At 44.8% G+C, this 21,594-nt stretch overlaps 1 long non-coding RNA gene across 2 annotated transcripts in view; it reads left to right on the forward strand.

The window, feature by feature from the left end:
* LOC122463141 overlaps positions 1-19,865 on the forward strand; it is a 73,069-nt gene extending 53,204 nt beyond the window's left edge. The window contains exons 1-5 of one of the 2 annotated variants that reach the window (XR_006286197.1): positions 2,005-2,129; positions 4,371-4,432; positions 16,685-16,869; positions 17,133-17,169; positions 18,000-19,865. This is a non-coding gene — a long non-coding RNA (uncharacterized LOC122463141). Of the gene's footprint in view, positions 1-2,004; positions 2,130-4,370; positions 4,433-16,684; positions 16,870-17,132; positions 17,170-17,999 lie in introns of those variants that run through there. The other variant, XR_006286196.1, reaches the window with a different exon arrangement.
* The last annotated feature ends 1,729 nt before the right edge of the window (positions 19,866-21,594 follow it).

Below are 21,594 nucleotides of genomic sequence, written 5' to 3' on the forward strand. Positions count from 1 at the left end.
AATCCAACTCAAGGTCCAGGTTTGAGAATAAATTAGAGAAAGAGGATCCCCCCCACCCGAGTTTTCTACAGCACCCACCACCATAATATCTAAGCTCTTCCCAGGTTAATTCAATTTTTATGGAGAACCCCTGTAGTAGAATCTTCTCCTTTCCATGCTATAGGGGGCTTTTCTTTTATATGTTCCCCCCCTCCCCCAATGACCTCTAAATATATTTTTTTAGAACGTTAATTGACCTTTTTTGAACGTCTGTAATAAACCTGGCGTTTTGGTTCCTTCGGAGTTTCTGATGAAAGTTCCGAATTATTCTTATTTTCTTGTGATCAATTAACCCATCTCTACCTCTAGCATGCAAACACTCCTGTCATGATGTCAGAGGGGCAACCCCCCCACCCCCCCCACCCCATGACATAAGCATTATGTCAACATATGGCAAACATTTCCCTTAGCCTTGTTTTCTCCCAGCAGTAAAAATGCAGTAAAAAGCCAGGGCCTTTTCACAGAGGGGAAAACTCAACTACAACCTTCAGGACAGGAAAAGCAAATATACTTTTAACAAGTAAGTTATTGGGACATAGCTAAATATTTCCAAGAAATAAAATATCAAAGGAGCTTGTGTCCAAAAGGAGTCACATATCTCAGAAAGCGTAAGCATCATGGAAAAAAAATCCTGCCGAATTATTATTGAAAGGTTAGCTGAAATAAAAAGCAGGCTTATGCAGCCAAAGTAGTTTCTGGGTTTTTAATTCATTAGCTCAGGTTTCATCTACCAGGATTTGGCCCTTAGCACGTGGAATAAGATTAGTTCGTTAATTGTTGAGTCCTTTGGCATTCATGTACTGGAGGTGTTTTCCCCCCCTTCTGAGAAGTCCCCCTGGATATATAAACATAGCAGCAATGTTGCTGAATGTGGGATTAGAGTCAGTCATGCCAGGTTTGGCTTGATGGGAGTGACTGAATGGTATAAACAAACGGATCGTGAAAAAAATAGAATTTTAAAAAAAACTTCTCTTCCAAGGGTTCCAGTGCAATATTTGGCCAATTATATACTGAAGTCTAAGAAACAGTAGCTTTTTTTTGGTCCTTAGTGAAATATACGGTAGATTAACTTTTTGCACTTATCCGAGGGGTAGCGCTGTGTCTTTAGATTTGTCCACACCTGTGAAGCTATAAAGGTTCTTTCATTCTGACTAGTTCCAGGACCACCAGGAGATGGGCCTGATCAGATCTGATTGTCAGACCTCTTGATCAGTTTAGCTCTGCTCATGGTTGGGAGGGTGGAAGAGGTATGTGTGTGTGTGCTCCCCTGACCCTGCACAGGGACTGGTCTTACTGCCTGCTTCCAGGGGGTGCACATAGCCCCAAAGGTGGCAGGAAGGGCCGTGAGCCCACCACCCCTGTGCCCTGTCCTCTGGAGCAAGCCCCATGTATCTGGGGGAAAATACTGTACCCCGTTGAAGGGGTGTATCAATGGGTATGTTCCCCCTGCACACTGGCTTTGTGCAGCTCTGCACCTCTCCCAATGAATAACCTTATAACATGTAAATAATGGAAGCATGGTTATTATTACTAGGGACCGATAAGCTAGCAAGTAAAATAAACACTGAGCCTTCACACAGCACTCAACCCAGTAATTTCTCCACCACCACCTTGCTCGCTAGATTTGGAAATACTTCTGACAAACAGATAGTACCTCATCTTCTTCCCTGCCGTTCTCTTATTTACAGATTTTACCCATCTGCATTGACATTCCAGTTGTAAGAACCATCTCACCAAATTTCCACTGTGTCCTCTAAATCATAACCTCCTTAATTTAAGATGAGTTCCAGTTCTTCTTGCTTGTTCCCCTTGATCCTTCAGTTGCCTATGCACGTTACTATCCTTATCCTTTATCTTGGGTTTCAGAACCTTTCTGTCTCCAACCTTACTTTGTCTGCAGGAAGTACACATTGGACCATTGAAGTGAAAGCTCCCTGCCATGGGGTGTACTGCCTGGTGGTCCTACCACACCATACCCCAGGAAAGGAGCAGTGAAGGTGGGTCTTCCAGGCCTGCCAAGAAAGGCTGCAGGGAAGCATCCAATCAGAACACAGCAGGCTCAGTTAAAAGGAACGGCAGGTCCGGAACAGGTGAGTTCCTGGCTGGGACCAGAAGGGGATAAGACAGAGGGATTGTCCAGGCAGGCAGTCTAGGGGCAAACCCTGTGCAAATGGGGAACAGATGCAGGGAACCTAAGGACCAGAACCCTAAGCTAATGGGTAAAGGTGATGGGACAGAATGGGAAGCATACCAGAGAATGGTGCAGTAACAGCTATTAAAGGGAACAGCATGTGGCTGCTATTTGTAGGGTCCCTGGGTTGGGACCCAGAGTAGTGGGTGGTCCTGGGTGCCCTGACTGGCAAAGTGTCCAAAGCCCTGAGAAGAGGACAAGTTTTGTTTTGGAGCCCACGCAAAGGGCTGGAATTTAAAGAGGCCTGGAGAGCTGGGGCTGAAGACCCTGGGAGAGGGCCAGCTGTTAGTTGGACTTCCTTACTCTGGAAGGGGACTGAAGTTGAGTGACCTGGCTGGAGAGTTGGGCTACCTCAGGACCACTAAAGGTAAAGCATCTCCAAGGAGAAAGCCCTGGGGGTGCTACTGTATAACAGGGCAGGGACAGACTTAAAGCTGGCCTACAAGGGGCTGAGAACTGAGCCCAGGCAGGGCTGCAGATACCAACCAGGGCACAGTGATAATCCTTATTGGACCGTTTACCATGGAAGTGGGTCATCTGTTTTAGACTACATGACTTAGCCAGAGGGTTGAACCACTGAAAACCCATCTGATGAGGGCAACAGCTGACAGAGGGCCCCAGGAACGGGGGGGGGGGGGGGGGGGGGGGAAGGGTGCAGGTTTGCACCCAGCCAACAGGAGGTGCTCACAAGAGGTGAGTGTGCCCTGTCACACTCCCCTTCTCCCCAGTTCCTACCTAGTTTGCAGCTTGCCTAACAAGACATGCTAGTTTTAAACCTGGGAAATCAGATCCTCTGCATAATGGAACTACCTAATTTGAGCAAGCTGTCAGGAGTGAGGCCCTGCAGCTGCACCTGCTCAGTACTCCTGACACCCTAACAAGTCAGCCAGGCTCCCTGATGGACCGTCCTGCCCGATTAGCTGAGGAAGCTAGCAGGCTGGTTCTTAAGCCCAGCGGCAGTAACATTGCTGGCTGCTTAATGCACATGCCTGTGGACATTCTGCCTCTGAGTTTGTCTCTCTCTGAGCCCTTTTCCTCCTTTGCTCCTCCATGGCTCTTGGCCAGATCCTGCCCTGTGCCCAGTCTTGTTTCAGCCTTGCTCCCACCTCAGAACCACCCCAGCTCCTGCCTTCCCTAACTCCTGGTAATTTGGCTTCAACCCTTGACTCTGATTCTGCCTTGACTTATGCCACTGGCATTTGGACCCTGACTTTGGTTCTGACCCTGTCCCAACCCTTGGTTCTGCTATTGGGACTCTGAGCACTAAGCCTGACTCCTGCTCCAACCACTAGGCACGAGTGCTTATGACCTGGTCCCCTGACAGAGCGGCTTTTGTCATAGTGCTCTGTAAATCCCAAACCCTCCCCCGTACGTAACGCACACTAGCAAAATGTGGGTCTTGTCTCCTTCTAGTGACTGATCTCCATAAGAAAATAAGAGCCTTCTCTAGCAAATGGAGTTACTTATTTAGCAGATGCAGTAGAGGCTCCTATTTTTGATACCATAAGTTCATGGTTCAAACCCAACGGTTTTGCCCAAAGCCCAAAGAGAAGCCATTACACATTCAATTTTTATTTGCTCATGCCTATTAGTTGTCTTCTTTCTTTGTTGACACTTGGAACTGGAAGGTTCACCTGAGTGCTCATATCCTAAAATCTCTTTCCAGATCCTTGCATGACTGTATCAAATCATGCTTTTCTTGGGTCATTTGTTCCTTCATGGGCTATAATCAATGGGAAATGCCCAGCTTTCTTTAGGAAACTTATAACTTTGGGACAATGTTAAATCATTATGAACATTAAATCCTCGTTACATCATGAGACCTTTGGGGAAGTCCCACTGCTAGGAATTTTTTTTTCCTTCTACTCAGCCTAAATTTTACTTGTTATCCTACCACTACCTCCAGGCGTACCTCCCCTGGCTTGCCCTAGACATCCTCTTTTGTTTCCTAGTGTTTATGTCTGTGAAGATGGGTATGAATCCCCATGATGTCATTTTTAAACCAGATATACATGTTTAGTTCTCTTAATCTTCTCATAAATCAACCCCTCGGTCCCTTTTTGCCAATGAGAGGCATGGTTTTCCTATGTCTCTGAACATGAAATGTGTCCATTACAAAATACCTTGTATCTGATTTCAGGGAGAAGAAAGAAATAACTTCAGAGATCATGAGGGCATGGAAAGCTTAATGCCATCCATCAGGTAAAGTTCCTGTGAGTCACTAACCTCATGCCTTACATCGCCTGCTGCAGAATTCTTCAAAAATTTCCAGGGAGCCCAATGTTAAGCAAAGGGGTATCAGAATACAAAACAAGGCACTTAATAATTCATGTCGCTTCTGACCCTTGCCATTCAAGATCAGGGCATTTCCTTCCTTACACTTTGTAAAAATGTGGTTTTAATATGCTTAGATAGCAGGACAATAAGGCAGAATTTTGAATGATTTTTGAGTCTTCAATTCCAGTGGCCTTAAGAGACATAATGACAAAACTAGTTTAATCCCATCTGCTTGAAGGCAAAACACAAGGAGGAGCTCACATTGCAGGGTAAGCATACAAAGGAATGAAAACCAGAGGAAAGTTTGTAGGCTCTTTCTCCAGACCTTCTGTACCGATGACCCAACCTTCCAGCACGTTCCCTAAGATCTGTATGGTGCTAGGGGATTTTCTGGGTTCTTGAAGCAAAACCCTGTGCTGCTTGTTCTATGGAGGGGTAAACCCTTCCTTCCTACCTCACCACACCCCAGAACAAAGAGGAGAAGACCCTATAAGGTGAGCCTTACTGAGGTTTTTATCCCATAAGCTTTTTCCATGGGAGAGGGCTGTCTGGGATACAAGTAAAGTAGTCATACAGGGATTAAACTAAGATAGGGAAAAATTCCTGATAATTAGCAAATGCCTGTCAGTAAGAGGTATTTGGCTGTGGAATAGACTCCTGCAGATAATGGTGAGTGACCACCACTTAGGTTTTTTAAATCAGGCTGGATGAAATACAAGAAAGTCCTGTAGGAGACCACCCTGAATGAGCAGGAAGATGGATTGGATGATCTAGTAGGCCTTTTATATCTCCAGCTTTGATTGTATGAAAACAGCCTCCCAAAAGAGTGTGATAAAGCCCCATTGCCTGACTCATTAAAAGTAGAGGGCCAGATTATGAGCCCTTACTCACCATTGTGAGCAGTACCTCCCATGAGTAGTTCCATTGACACCAATGGGATGACTTGTGTCCGTAATTCCTCCCCCATGAGTAAGTCACACAATTTAGCCTCGCGTGAACAGGACAGGGAGAAGCCATCATAATAGGGTGTCGACCACATGCAACCTAACCCTATGTTTTGTACAATCTGCACAAAAATCCCACATGCTGTTCATGTGCTACAAGTTAAATATTTCATAGTCTTACTTTGACTTGTTGCTGCTGTTCTCCTCCAAGACAGAAGGAAATGTTCACAGACAAAAAGCCGTTGTGTTTTTGTGTTTTGTTTCGTTTTTTTCTGAGAAAATTATTATTACTGAGTCAAATCCTGTGTTCCTTGCTCAGTTTTCACTCTCCCCTTACCTGGGCAACTCTTTTTTTTTGTTTGTTTTTTATTTTAGAATATCAATAAGAGGACCTAATTCTTGCTCTATTTACCTAATCAGATATAGTCCTAAAGAAAACTACTTCAAATTCTTGGGATTCCAAAAGCAACCTGATAGAGCGTTCTCTCCCGTGGCTAAATATTTGGTTAAACTACCCACTTTCTAGGCGTTTTAGGACCCAACTGTGCAATCCCGACTCATGTTGATGAGCGTGCTTAGTCTTTCAACTGTGCCATGAAGATGTGTTTGCTGAGACAGGTCTAACTGAAAATATCTGGGAGAGTGAAGTCAATGTAGTTACACCAAGAGTGAACTTACATCAGACTCCACTAGACTGGGAATGTGATACCATTTGTTGCTTCTTGTGTAACCCACTGGTGAGTGCATGATCCCATTCTGTGCTTGATCCACAAAGGATGTGAGTCTGTTACAGCCTTAGGTAGGGAGCTTTGGTTCTTTAGATGAAGTTGTAGCAGCTCCTGTGTCTAGCTCTGGAGGATCCCCGGTTCCGCCCTCAGCGTGTTAACCAACTCGGAGGCCGTAGCGTATACGAGCATATAAGCATATGCTTGCTAAGTAGCGTATAAATTCCTCATTATTATAAACCGAACATCTTCAGCACATTTGAAATTAAAAGGCAGTACTATTGATTGAGGAAATCAAACTATTTTAAAAGTAATCTTCTTTACAATCCCTTGAAACACAGGACTTTCTGTATACCTACAGTGCGTGAACAGCAGTGATTCTGACACAAATGGATTTCCACATAAGACAGGGAATCCTGGGTGATTCTTAGTCAGTGTCTCGCTTGCCAAAGGAAAACTGAGTTGTATGGTTGTTTCATGGCAAAGAAAACAAACAACTTTATTTAAACATAATTAGCCCATCTGAAAATATTCTTAAGTGGTGTTTTTGTTGTAACCAGTGTTTGGGGAAGGTCTTCATAGCTCTGAGTCACCAAATGCCTTTTTTTGAATGTTAAAAAGGTTTGTCTAGCTACAGTGCAGCTATATTACTAAGAGGTCTGAGTCCTCTCTTTCTGTGAATTGTATCTCAGGACACTTACTCCCTTTGATTTGCTTATCAGTCAACATGGAGGAACACAGAAAAAAAGATCCCACTCACCTTTAATAACATGTAACCATCTTCCTTTTATTTGCTCACTAAACCGTGATAAAATTGTCAAGGAATTAAAAAGTCCAGAAAAACACTATAGTTTTTGTGAGTCTCTGGTTTCTGGGTGTTAGACCACACAGAAGTATTTGCGGTCTAATGTCAGACCTCACTCTTCCAAACATTTGTATAGTCAGTGTATTATTTGCTTATTTTTCCACAAGGGATAATGGGTATTTTTTCTTCTGTGCCCCTCATGTCCACAGACAACTGTGCTGTTACAATGCTGGCAGGTCTTATTAAGAACCACGCAAAGCTTCCAATCTCTTCATTCCCCAAACTTACGCTTGCTAACTAAAGTATCTCTCTGAGTTATCTGCTAAACTTCAAGCACTAATGCTGCTGGTCTTGGCATAAAGTAAATCTTATTCGCCTATGTTTTAATACAATTGTCTTCCATTTTCCTCCTTTTCTCTTTCAGTTGTAGTCTAATGACTGGGGCAGGAGACTTAGCCAGGACTCCTGGGTTCTATTTTTGGCCCTGCCACAGACTTTGTATGAGACATGGAGCAAGTCACTTAGCCAGTTAGTGGAGTCCATCCATGCAGGGTCTGCATTCACTTTGTTTGTGATTCAAGAACATTACTTAGCCATGGCTCTAAACAGGACCCTCGTGGTTCATAAGCTGCCAGCAGGAGACCCTCCCTCCCATTCGCTGAGCTGGTAAGAGCTTTGCTAAACTCTCTCACTTGAAAGTTACCCTTTCAATCCCACGAGGCAGAAACTGGAGCTGTTGTGTCTCTGGGTAACAACCTCATCACTCAGTCGTCTGATAAAGGGAAGAATGCTACATATCACCACTACGTCATTCACTGAGTGGGTAGGTATAGGAGCCGATTTAATTAAACAAAACAAATGAGACAGGAGTGCCTATGGTGGAGGTGGGTATTATATAAATGGGTTGTAAAGAGGAAGCCCATTGGCCGGCAGTGTGGGGAAGGGCCCGGGGTAGTAAGTTAGGTTGCTGCAGTAAATTGAAACTAGCAAAGAAAACAAATCTCCTATCAATCAAAGCTGAATGCAGCCCCTCTCCGTGCACGTTGCTTTTATGAACCTGGAAGTCAGCCTTTTAAATCACACTCTGGCTATGCAGGTGGCTACACAAATAGCATAAAACAGAACTTGTCAAATCCAAGAATCTGGCTTGTACTGAGCAAATCCCAGAAAGAACAAAAATACCAAAACAAAAACACAGTACCTAAACCAGACTTCCACGTCTGGGACCAGATCAAAACAACGAGAAGCCCAAAAAGATTAAAATAAACTCAACTCAGATTAGTTTATTGTTTTGCATGTTTCTTGAGGCGAAACCATTTACTTTGGGATTACTTAAACACACTCCTCAACTGGACATCCAGCATGCTAATAGTTTGCAGAAGAGTTTAGGAAAATTGACTCTAGAAAACAGATGAGTGTCGAGAGGCACCGTAGAGGTCTCTGAATTCCTCTTTGCATATTGATATACAGTTGTTGTGCTGACATGGTCAGAAACTATGCAGCTGTTTGATAACTCTCCTTACATAGCTATACACACAACCTCGTATGCCCGTGAGGGTGTGTTACACTATAGTGCAGTTCTTGACAAGATCATTTTCCCTGCATACAGGGAGAATGGAGCAGGAGTAAGGGAACCTCGAAAGGATTGGAGGTTAATTCAGGGAAGCGTCAATAAGATTTTTGCATGTCTCCTCTTTGTCACATTTTGGCATTCAAAGCCCTGGGCAGAGCCAGTTAGTACAGAGGTGGCATGAAATTGAAAAACAATGAGGAAAACCGGTCCCATTTTTTTAACTTCATAAAAGGTTTGGCTTTAGATTGGATTTTGGATAAAGCTTTGGATGGTTCTTATTTAATCCAAATTGGTTAGCTCACCTCTGGCCTGGAGCCCTGGGTCATCAAGGTTTAGGGGATCTGGTGTAGCAGGGGTTTTCAACCTCTGTGCTGTGACACCCCTGGGTCATGAAAGGCGTCAGAGATCATAACCACCTCACCTAAGTGGGAAGGAGGTGCTGACTAGCTGGGAGGGGAGGCCTGGTATGGACAAGGGGTTCACGGTATGGTCAAGGTTGCAATCCCCTAATGTTTTGACAGTACAAGGCTAGTCTCAGGCCTCTCTGTGGAGAGGCAGTAGTGGGAGCTGCCTCCCAGTCACTCCACACAGCCTCCCTGGGCTGGCTGGAGCAGGTTGTCAGTACTAAGCAGCAAGGAAATCTAACCAAACCTTGATGGCTTGGTGCTGCCTTCTGCTGCTGCCTCTCCACTAGGCTTCCCCAGACTGTGGGGCATGCACAGGGTCTGCCTAGGGCCTCAAGCCTCCTCTTAATGTTAGAATGGCAATTTTATCAATACAAAAATGCCAACAGCTGCCTGTGACTCTCTCTCTGGTGGCCAAGTGAGGCAGGCCATTCCTTTGGTTTTAAGCAGGCCAGTCCTCTTTTTCTGTGGTTTTGTCCCCTTGACCGGTACTGAGACAAAACCAGATATGGTTATGTCAGGTATCATGGATGGGGGATGCCATTTTGAAGAGCATGCTGCTTTGCCCCTGCTCGGCCATTCCCAGAAGTACAGGAACGTTGGATATTCTGGGGATGTGGCCGTGGCCTCCCTAGCTGCAATGGCAGTCTCTGTCATGCACTCTAAAGCCCTGCTGGCATGGAGCAGGGAACCCCCTGGGGTGACTGCCTCCTCCAGACGACTGGGAGGCTGCCCTGCTGCCAGCCCAGAAAGCAGGGAGATGGTCTCACCTCATCTGATCTCTGTGCTGCCCATGCTGGTGCCCAGCAAGGATGGAGCTGTGGCCAGGCGCCTTAGGGCCCAGCCGGTTGGGCGGGGTGCAGACTTGAGAGACAAGGGTTTAAGCAGAGGGGTCAGACTAGCCCTACAGGGGCACAGTGGGGAACAGGATGTGATGTACAGGCTCAAGGGGAGAAAAGGGAAGCAGGGGCAGAATGGGGGAGGAGCCCAACCCCCATCAGCCCTCTCAAGGCTGCAGGTTCTGCCCCAAGCCATCCCTAACCCTGGCTGCATCAGGCTTGCCCTCCCCTATGTGGGTGGCCCTGGCTCCCTCTAAAACCCACTGGCTCCCTCACCCTGAGGCGAAAGGGGAAGGGAGATGTTAGGATGGAGGGTGGGGGGCAGAGAAGGTGGCGAGTCTGGAGGAGCAGGTGGGTGAAAAGAGGAAAGAGAGACTGGGCCAGTGAGGAGAAGAGGGAGAGAGAAAAGAGACAGCAGAGGCAGCTGGTCATGGCAGGGCTGGTGTTGCTCAGCCCCACAAATAATGTAGGTAGTGGCCACATTATGATGTGGTGCAGGCTGCAATACCACCTGCTGCCACACGGTGGGGTTGGAGCTTTGTGGGTGGGTGCGGTCCATCTGGCTGCCAGTGACACCTGGTGTTGAAATCCCATCTGGGCTCCCTGTGTCACAGGGAGAAGGCACAGGTGCTGGAATATGGACTACTGTGTGGCCGTTTCCAATCAACCCACCCCCAGAGGCAAGAAACGAGGCCTCTAGCACAAGCTGCCTGCAGCTGCAGATCTTTCCTGCTTCTCTAGACCCAGCAACAGATAAGGCGGGTTTCTGAGTTGGTGGGGAATTTGGTGGAGGTGGTTGGCTGGAGGGGTGTTTCTGAGCCTAAGGGCAGTGTAGGTGGGAGGGTCTCAGAGCAATGGGGGAGGGAGAGTGCTGTCCTGTTTCTTTGTTTTTGCATTAGTATTTGACAACTTGACTGAGTCAAACTAACTTCCCCGTAAGAGAGTGTGCATTTAACTGGAGCCTGGGAATGACAGTTTGTGTTTTTTAGGCTGGGTTTAGGTCTAAGGCACCTTAGTTGTAAATACTCTGTTTTCTGTTGCCACTGCTGTATGATTCTGACCTCGTATAATAGTGTCACTGCTGTAATTCTCTTGTCTTCTTTGGTGGTGCCCAACATAAGGATGTAATCTTTCAGAACGTCTCTTGGAGAGACAGCAATCAAGACACAACTAGAGCATTATGAATAGGGGCGGTTTGTGTCCATTATGAAGTCAGTCTTGCAAGTAGCTCCACACAGGAGGACCTTGCCCCAGTGTAGAGCCCCACTGACTTCAGTAGAGTACTCTATGGGTACAGAAATTCACTCACATGGAGAAGGATCAGAGTCTAACTGGGCAAACAGGAGAGCATTTAATTTGCAATCCCAGGGCATGGGAAAAACCCTCATCTCATTCAAAGATAAGTCAGGGAGACTATGCCGCTGAGGTACAACCTTGGGTATCCCTTGGTACTTTAGATTTTGTTATTTGTTTGGCTGTTGGTTGGACTCAGACTATGGAGCTGGGAAGGAAGTCTGACAAATCCTATGCCAAGTATCTTTCCTTTATTTTTGGAGGGATAGAGGAATCTTCTCCATCTATATATCAAACAACAACTGAGTACGTAAGGGTGCTCATGGGATCTTCCTAGAATCCATGGTCACCCTTCATAAACCTCACTGTTGCCAAAGATTGATGATTAGTAGGGGTGGATGAATAGATATCCTTAGAACAGTACTTGAGACAATCCAGTGCCCAAAACTCCAGCTGGTGTTTTAAAAGTATTTTTAATTTTTTTGCTCCTAGTTCTGGACACAACCATGAGAGAGGCTGCTGCTTTAGCTGTATTATCAGCCCCAATGAGAGCCGCACGTTTTTGGGATCCCACAAAATACCTGGTTTGCAAACCCGCAAAGAGGTTCAGATTGTTTTGAATAAAAATCCAGACTGCCATTGTGCCTATTCACAATTGAAATGCTGAAGCTTTTGTGGTGTCTCATTACCACTGTAGAGACGACCCATTTAGAGGAGTTAAAAACTGAATTATTCCAGAGCTTCAAGTAGGAAACTGTTTCCAGTAGGGGAATGAGGATAGAATACTTCTGTTCTCTGTGATATCTTCTGCATAAATCAAATGTGTGTCAAGCTGGCATATTTTGTTGTCCGTTTTTAATTCCGGATTCATTTCAGTGGGGAGGTTTGCTTATAAATCAATGGTTCAATATGGCCCCTGGGGAGGGAAGAGCCATTTTACATTTGTGTAACATTTACTAGACCTGGTTAAATGGACGCACATCAAAATAAATGCTGTAACCTTTCAATAATGTTTAGTCTCCTTGAGAATGAACATACTGTGAGTATGTGTGTTAAGTATACACCATTAATAGTCTTCGTGACATTTGGGCTGGCTCCACCGAGACAACCGGGGAGGTGAAGGACAAATACTGAAAATGGCATCAAAAGGAAAGAACAATTCCTTCAAGGCACAGAAATGAAACTCAAAAATAAAATTTACCAGCAATCTCAGGAATAAAAATGGATTATCCCGGCTATCTAAATTTAATTTGACCCTTGTAACGTCAGAAGAAGCAATCTACATCCATGACGTGGGTTTCTCTTCTGAAGCGGCGGCAGGAGTGTGTCCAGAAATTCCTGGAAAGCTGCCACAGATGATGGATAATCCTAGCGTAAGCTAAAGGGTATTTGCCATTGTTAAAAGTAGAGGGATTGTTTGTTAAATTCAGTTTCTCTCTGTTGGATTTTTCTGTGTGTGTGTGTTGGACATGATGGGATATAAGTATCTCAGGGCAAATTCATCCCTCATGTAAACAAGCACAGCTTCAGTGATCTCAATGGAGTTGCATCTACTTAAACCATGGTTGAATTTGGCCCATAGGGTTCGCCATACCAGATCAGCCTAATAGTCCATCAAAGGGCTGGCAGGGGAGGGGAGGGATCAACCGTCTCTCTCTAAGCATAGAAGAGACCACAGGCACACACTTGAAACGCAAAGGTTGCATGAAAGTACAGCTATTCCAACTGTCATGAATTAGGTAATTCTCTCCACACACTAGGCCCCTGATCCAAAGCCCATTGGAGTCAATGGAAGGAGTCCTTTTAACTTCTGTGTGCTTTGGATCAGGCCTCATAAGACAGAGAGAGCTTTCCTTGGAGGGAAAGAAGGTAATTACTGGATGGTGCGGGAGGGTGGACTTTTTATTCGATGGACCCAGACTTTGGCTGCACACAGTTTGGTTTAGCAATCGCTCTGAAGAGAACAACTTCCTAGTTTAAAACCAGACCTGTTGTTTTGCCCAGGCTCTGGAGAGCCTGGCTAAACTCCCCTTTTCATATTGGTTACAATTTTTTTTTTTTTTGCCCCCTGTTATCACTTGCTGTTAAGAATCATTATAGTTTCTGGGCCACCTTGCTGGGATTATTTTAATTGGGTATAATGCCCTAGATGTCTTATGGTGGATCATCTCATTCTAAAATAGACAGATGAGATGGGATGCTCTAGCCTAGTGGCTTCATGGTGAATAACACTGAGTTTCCATACAACAATTCAATCCCTTCCTTTGTGAAGGTTGGTATTTTAAGACCGAAGGACTCTGAGGGTACATCTTCGTTTGAACCTGGGGTGTGAATGGTAGCTTGTGTGTTCATACCTGCACTAGCTGAGCTCTAGCTAGCTTGCTAAAAATTAAAGAGCAGATGCTACAGCACAGGCTTCAGTATAGGCTGCAGAAGCCTGCCTGCCCCTCTGGGTACATGCTTCAGTACTAGCTACACAAGTGAGTGTGTGCCCTTGCATCCTCGCTTTTATCTGTAGCGAGCTGCCTAGAGTACCGCTGACATGGGGATATTTACGTGAGCTTCCGTTCGCATCCCCGGCTGCAGTTCAGACATACTGAAGTGTTACACGGAAGCCCGCCCTGTAGCATTCTCACTGTTATTTTTCACAAGCTGGAGTAGTGTCTCTTCACCTTTCCAGACTACTGTACCCTTTTCAGGAGTCTGATTTGTCTTGTGTACCCCAAGTTTCATCTCACTTAAAAACGACTTGCTCACAAAATCAGACACAAAAATACAGAAGGGTCAGTGCACTGTTAGTGAAAAATTGCCGACTTTCTCACTTCTACCATATAATTATAAAATAAATCAATTGGAATATAAATACTGTACTTACCTTTCAGTGTATAGTATATAGAGCAGTACAAAGAAGTCCTTGTCTGTATGAAATTTTAGTTTGTACTGACCTCACTAGTGCTTTTTACGTAGCCTGTTGTAAAACTAGGCAAGTATCTAGATGAGTCGACGTGCCCCCTGGAAGACCTCTGTGTACCCCGCTTCAGAGCCACTGAGCTAGAGTACACCTAGCACTGCTATGTCTACACAAACCGTTTATGGTTTGGATCCTCTGAATCTCTAGAGGTGTGTAATTCAAAGCACAAGAGAAGCTGTCAGGGCTTCGGGTGATGCAGATATCTGTTCAGCAGGCATAAGACCAAATATAGACTGCCTTAGCTTTCATATTTAAACTGCCACAGGCCTTGATGTGAAGAAAATGGCTACTTCTTCCTTAGGTCTTGCACTAAGGCCTATGGCCCTTTACCACCAGATAAGTAAAGGGGCTGATGGGCAAGGGCCCCTGGAGAATATCCCTGGCGCAAGGTGTCCCTATACCAGGCACAGAGCCAGCTCCTTCAGCCTTGAAGCACCTCTGCAGTAGCCCTGGGCTCAAGAGACATTCCAGGGTGGGCTGGGGTTTGATGTGGATAACCTGAAATGTGGGCAAATTGGGTGTGGCTGAGGATTTGGTGCTAGTTCTCCAAGCAGATTAAAATTGTTTTCTGGCGAGTTTATCATCATCGTGACTCAGAATCATTAGAACCTGAAATCAATAGTAAAGTTGGTGGCGAGGAAGAGAACTTGGGAATCATCCCTCATGGGTTGATGGGCCACAATAAGACAATGTTACGTATAGATGACTCGTGTTCTTGCAAGTTTCCCAGCCAATTTTTTCAGACAGAAGAGGTTTGGATATGCTTCCGAACTGAACCCAGCCTCTCAAATGTTTGAAGTTCACCCATCACTGTTTTCTATCTTGCTTCAGCAGGGGTTTAATTTTAGAACAAGCACTTTGCTGTGCAAACACTAAATGCTTTGCTTACATATTAAACGTTAAAGTTACAGGTTTGATTTTTAACAGGAGACTGGAAATATGTAACCTAATTTTCAGAGATGCGGAAGCCACATCAGTTTTAAAACTGGAATTGTCATAAATATAAAGGGAAGGGTAACCACCTTTCTGTATACAGTGCTATAAAATCCCTCCTGGCTAGAGGCAAAACCTTTTCACCTGTAAAGGGTTAAGAAGCTAAGGTAACCCTGCTGGCATCTGACCCAAAATGGCCAATGAGGGGACAAGATTCTTTCAGATCTGGAGGGGGGGAACAAAGGGTCTGTCTGTCTGTGTGATGGTTTTGCTGGGAACAGATCAGGAATGCAGCCTTACAACTCCTGTAAAGTTAGTAAGTAATCTAGCTAGAAAATGCGTTAGATTTTCTTTTATTTAATTGCTTGTAAAATAAGCTGTGCTAGAGGGAATGTATATTCCTGTTTTTGTGTCTTTTTGTAACTTAAGGTTTTGCCTAGAGGGATTCTCTGTGTTTTGAATCTGATTACCCTGTAAAGTATTTACCATCCTGATTTTACAAAGGTGATTCTTTTACCTTTTCTTCAAATAAAATTCTTCTTTTAAGAACCTGATTGATTTTTTCAGTGTTCTTAAGATCCAAGGGTTTGGGTCTGTGTTCACCTGTATCAGCTGGTGAGGATTATTATCAAGCTTTCCCCAGGAAAGGGGGTGTAGGGCTTGGGGGGGATATTTTGGGGGAAGACGTCTCCAAGTGGTCCCTTTCCCTGTTCTTTGTTTAAAATGCTTGGTGGTGGCAACATACTGTTTAAGGACAAGGCAAAGTTTGTACCTTGGGGAAGTTTTTAAACTAAGCTGGTAAGAATAAGCTTAGGGGGTCTTTCATGCAGGTCCCCACGTCTGTACCCTAGAGTTCAGAGTGGGGAAGGAACCTTGACAGGAATGGACTGAGTTTATTGCAGCTTGGATTCCAGCATTGCTGGGAGACGTCACCAGGATCTCCATAGTTTCACCCCAGGCCCTGGGATACTCAGTATTTGAATAAAAGAGAAATTATTTTCAATTCAATATGAAAGAATAGATCCCATGGTGGGAGATGATACCAATAACCACTATCCTTCCCAATTGAATGGGTACATCAGGAGGACACGGCCCCATTCCTGCAAAGACTTACATACATACTTAACTTTACTCACTCAGAGTAGTAAAAATAACTGGAGTGTATAAAGTTAAGCATGTTCTTAAGTTTGAACAGGGCCTAGGTATCCTCTTCCTGCGAGCAACACGGGAAAATTTAAAGAACACTGTGGAAGTTGCCAGTGTGTCATATGGTTGGGTAAAGTTTGGACACCAATGATCTACTGTGTCAAACTCTTCTCCTTATTGATGCTTGTGGTCTAAGCCCTCTCCTCCAACAAGTACAAAATTTCTCAGGAGTCCTTTGTGTCGGGAGTGGCACGAAAGAGTCAGTGGGTAAATAGCTTCCCTTAGCACTAGTGCCATGGAATGGATTTAATTGTGTTTCACAAGCCATGGTGCTAATGTAGGGAATGAATATGCAAGCTGGGAAGACACCTGGTTGCAGGAAGAAAGAGAGTTTATGGAATGCATCATCTACTGAGAAGGAATAGTGGCCTAAATTGATCTTTGCCTCCTTCATGGTGATGCTTGAAACAGAGAGTTGACTCTTAACCAAATAAGAATAGGAATGAGGAACAATGGAACATTTCTTCTTGTGTGTTTCTGATAGGTTGATAGCCAGATTATACCTGTGTTGATCAGATTTGCTGCCCCTTCAGTCATAACCTCTGTGTGCTCCATGGATCTCATGAAATACTGCCAAAGCAGGCCTTCCAATAGGGATGAAGGACAATGCTCCTCACAGCTCAACAGGCAAATAACACCAGTGGATTGTTCTATCCTGAAGAATTTTCGGTAGGTGGGTGAGTTTTTATTCCCCTCCGTCCCTCTATTCACACAAATTATTTCCCTCTACGTGGCTGTGTTCCCCGTAATAAGGTATCTTTTCTCCAAACATTCTTATGTTTGGGCTTGTCCAATGAAGCATCCTGCCATACACAAGAAAGCATTCTCCATGGATGGAGGCATAACACCCTCTCCAAGATTTTTTTCCACTTACCCTCATGCGTGGGGAACACTTCCATTTGTATCATCTTCTCCATTGTTTTTTTCTGTAGATGGGAATGTCCCCAGAAGCACTTCACTAGAGACAAGGTATGTCCCCTTTAAGAATTCCCTGTAATTGTTATCATTCCCCTATGTATTTCCCCAGTAGATGAGGCATTTACCCCAGGTATTTCCCCACACGTCAAAGAACAATCTGTCAAGTATTTCTGTTAAGGTGATATTGAGGAAATGACAACCTTTGCTCATGGGTCTTCTCTCATTTGTCCCTTACTTCTCCCTCAAATAGTGTTTTTGTTTTGTTTTTTCTTGATTAAAGTTTTCCTGTCACTTGCACTTCTGTGAAAGCATTGGGATTGTGTTGCCTCATTAGTCCTCTTCCGCTTTGTTGTTGTTTCTCATGGATGGGATCTACAGAGCTGCAGCAGCAGGATGAACTATGGAACTCTGTATGCAATCTGAGAAAGCAGTGTGGACTGATTAAATTAGCAAAGAGTTGGCAGTCGGGGTCTCTGTCCTGAGATCCAGTCCCACGTTTCTCAGCGACTCATAAATCGCTTAACTTCTTTGGATGTCCAGGGCATGGTGGTCTTGTGGATAAAGCACTGGCCTGGGGCTTGGGATTCAGTTCTGGGCTCCAACACAGACTTCTTGTATGACCTTAGGCAAATCGTTTAATCTCCCTCGGTCTCAGTTCGCTGTCTGTGAAGTGGGGATAATACTTCCCCTTTACGGAGGAATTGTGAGAGGTAATGTGTTAATGTTTGTAAAGCACACATATGATGGGTGTCCTATAAGTATGGTTATCTGTGTAATGGGGATAGTTATACTTATCTACCTCATAGGGTGGTTGTGCGGCTTAAATATGTTTGCATAGTACATTGAAAATGCAAAGTGATTATATTGTTCTTTATTATTAGGAAATCCTGAGGTGCTCTGAGATGAACAGAGGCCAGTCTGAATTACCTGAGCCCTGGAGAGACGGAAAGTGCAGAATGGAGAAAGACAGTAATGGAGGGATTGCATGGAACTTTTTATGGCTAGGTTGTCCATTCAGGCAGATGTTAGGTTGATGCTGACTGAACATTGTTACCACCTGCTGGTTATTTAGTGGCCCATGTGGTTGCAATTCAGTTCCCAATGAGCAAATGTGTATGTCAGGAAAAAAAATTCCCAATCCAGGATTATTTGATGGGCACTAATTGGCGCTCTTTGTAGTGGTATCAGCCAAGATGCCAAAGGGCGAATGGCCTGTGGGGACTTTATTCAGGAGTTCCTGGGACCCAAGCCTTTGCTAATTCCCCCAGCTGATTCTGTTTCCTCAGCTGAATGTACTCTAAAGGTGTGGATTCGTGGTTGGGCTGAGGGACATTGGGCCTAATTCCCCATTGCTGTTTGCACCTGGGCAAAGTATAGGTAAACCATTACCACATCAATTCTCCGCTTGCTCACACTGGCTGCAGAGCTTTATGCCCACTGTTCACAGGCATAAATGACAATGCAAGGTGCAGGGAAGTGGGAAAACAGCCACATCAACTGTGAGAAGAGGATGTGTATTTGACTAGGTTGTACCTATTCTGTGGATAAACTTCTGTCTCTGGAGCTGTCAATCGGGAACCTTTCATCAGCAGTAAATTCACTTTAGAAAAATCAAATAGAGAGGCAGAGAGATTAGTCAGAGTTCTCAAATGTTTCGAGAAAGTTTAATGTTATTATCTCAGCAGACAGATATCCAACTATTCTTCCGCTGGTTGACATAAGACGCATTTGCTGACAGCGACATTATAGAACTCTCTCTCTTTCTCGAGTGAATGAAGGCGATATCATCTTGCTTAAATTGTATTTTAAAAACATGCCAATCAAACAATTAAATTAGAGACAGATTTTACTCTATTGGAAACTTTTTGCTGCTTAATATATAAATTTCCTTGTTCATTTGGAGCCCCCAGACGTCACATAGCTGCTAGATTCAGAGCTCCCTGCAGCTCTTTCCTTTCCCTGTGATTCTCTCAGTTTTACTTAGGAACTATTGATCTACTAAGGCTTTTTTTTTTTTTTTTTTTAAATCCCACAATTTTCTTGGGCCACAGAATTTAACTGACTGGGCTGTATATAAAGCAGGCTGCTTGCCAGCTAGACACCCTCGCATGTTCACCTAAGCAAATTTTACTCCCCCCGGTGGAGAAATCAGTCAGTGTCAGAGTTCTGCTATGTTATTCGCAATGTTAGTTCACATCACCACAGAAGCCAAAAAGGGGCGATTCCAGACTGCCACCAGTGTAGGTCCTCCAGCACAGGAGGGAAGCCATACAAGGGAGGATGCACATTCCCTGTGCATTGCAAATCCCAGTTCTGTGCACAAGGGTGAAATGGGCTGGGGGAGGAGAGGCTGTCCAAAACTAGGTCAAGGATGGGTTCAATCCATGGCATCAGCTTCCACACGGATCCTTGATTCTCACCTTCCCTTGGCTTGTGCTATGCAGCCTGTGGGACAGCACCAGGGAAATATATCGGCTGATAAGTAAAATCCTATCGTCAGATCCACCAGGCAGATCTCAGATGAGAAGCTTACAGTGGGAGGCTGCAATATGTAACTAGGACATTTTGCAGGATTTTTCCATTCTCCATATACCCCATAGTTTAGTTTGGGACAGATATAGTCCTGATATAACATGTGGCATGCTATTTAAAGGAAACATACCATTTCCTCAAGGTCAACCCTCTTGATTTTCAATAGATGAGAACCTCCTCTCTGTATGTATTTATAATCTTAGAAGAGCAAAATAGGTACCACTTTCTTTTAATGCTCTTTACAGAATGGCAATGCTTATGCAAAATACCAGAGCCGGTTGTGAGATGCTGTGACAAGCTGCATGCAGTGCCAGTGAAATGACTGGGCATTTCGCGTTCCGACAGGCTTTACCGCTCTGACACATCACCTGGGATGAGCCTGGCTGTGGCATAGCACAGCTGAAAGTCAAGGAGGGTGTGTCGGGCAAAGCTAAAGTGGATGAACACATTTTTGAATGGATAATTGTATTAGATGATTGGCGGGGATAAGGGGGTGTGTTGGGGCGTCCACCCCACACCAGCACAGATGGGGTTAAAGTGGCAAGAGAGGCCAATTTGTCGTAGGCTGCATCTGATGGGGAGCTAAGGGGCAATGAGACTGAGACCGAAACTCACCTGGGCAGGAGCAGGCAGGGGCTACTGTAAAGCCTAGGAGTTGGGGATGGAATGGGGCTGCAGGGAGGTGAGCCTGCAGTCACGCTCCCTGATCCAAGAGGAAGAGTAGGAGCCTGAGAAAGGGCGGGGTAGGAAGGAACAGTAAGTTCTGAGAACATAGACCTGAACTGCTAGTTCGAGTGCCCCTGGACTGGAACCCAGTGTAGCGGGCGAGCCTGCGTTCCCCTATAAGCCACTGCGGGAGTGGTGCAGTCAACACAGAGGCTATGGAGACTGCCTGAGACTGTGTGAAGTGAGACTCTGGAGAAACCCCCAAAGGGAAGGACGATTGTGGAGGGCTAAGCCACAAAGGAGAGGTGCTGCAGCTCCCAACAGCGAGAGAGGGGCCACAGAGCGAGCGACTGAGGCAATGGACTGAGTGACCACCAAATGGGGCATGGACAGCGGCGAGCTCATTCCCCAGATGAGCCACGAGGAGGCGCCAATGCACGGTGAGTAGCAGACCCCGTGATGGGGAAAATGAGAACTAAATTATTTGCCCAATATAATGCCCACATCTGCATAGCTGTTCAGATAATGATAAAAATATTTATAAATGATTTGTTCAACAACAAAAATGCCCAAACTCATCACAGAAATGATTTATACTGAGTAATTCAGCCAGCTCATGACAAAGGTACATGTCCCCAGGTGGTATAAATTGATTTACATCTGCTGGGAGTTTGGCCCAAAGCTTTCCTTTCTCTGATTCAATGCCACTTTGACATCTTTGTAAAATATTGCCTGAGATAATCATTGTGGATTATCTTGTACAACAATCTGCTGTCTGTATTTTAACAAGGGACTCCCACAAAAATATGTGGCCCCCCACTTAGCCTTCAATCAACCTTCTAGAAGGGGTGCATGCCATTAAAGAGGGTTGGGGCAGAAGGCTGGAGAATTGATGCCATTTGTTTTCCCATTGAAAACAAAACCACTTCGCTTAACCATAACCGAGGAGGAAGGTGACGCCACACTGCTTGGCAAACAAACTTAGAATAAGTGCACTTGCTGGAAAAAATTATAGGTTGTTCCTGAAAAATACACTGCTTATATTGATAGCATAACGAGGAATTCAATGTGTGCAGTCTAAATGGGGCGGAGGATGAAGATCTCTTAGGACTGGATCTTCCCACCTTTCATTACGCTTGGTAATACCTTACTTTGCAAGTAGCCTCATTGGAACTGGGAAGGTAGAAACAGGCCCTTAGACAATACCAGCTATTTGGGGCCATCTTGTAAACTCCAAGGGCAAAGAAATGGGTCTTCTGAATTTTTTTTTTAAGTTGA

Source organism: Chelonia mydas, chromosome 16 (genome assembly GCF_015237465.2).
Source record: "Chelonia mydas isolate rCheMyd1 chromosome 16, rCheMyd1.pri.v2, whole genome shotgun sequence".
Taxonomy (NCBI): domain Eukaryota; kingdom Metazoa; phylum Chordata; order Testudines; family Cheloniidae; genus Chelonia; species Chelonia mydas.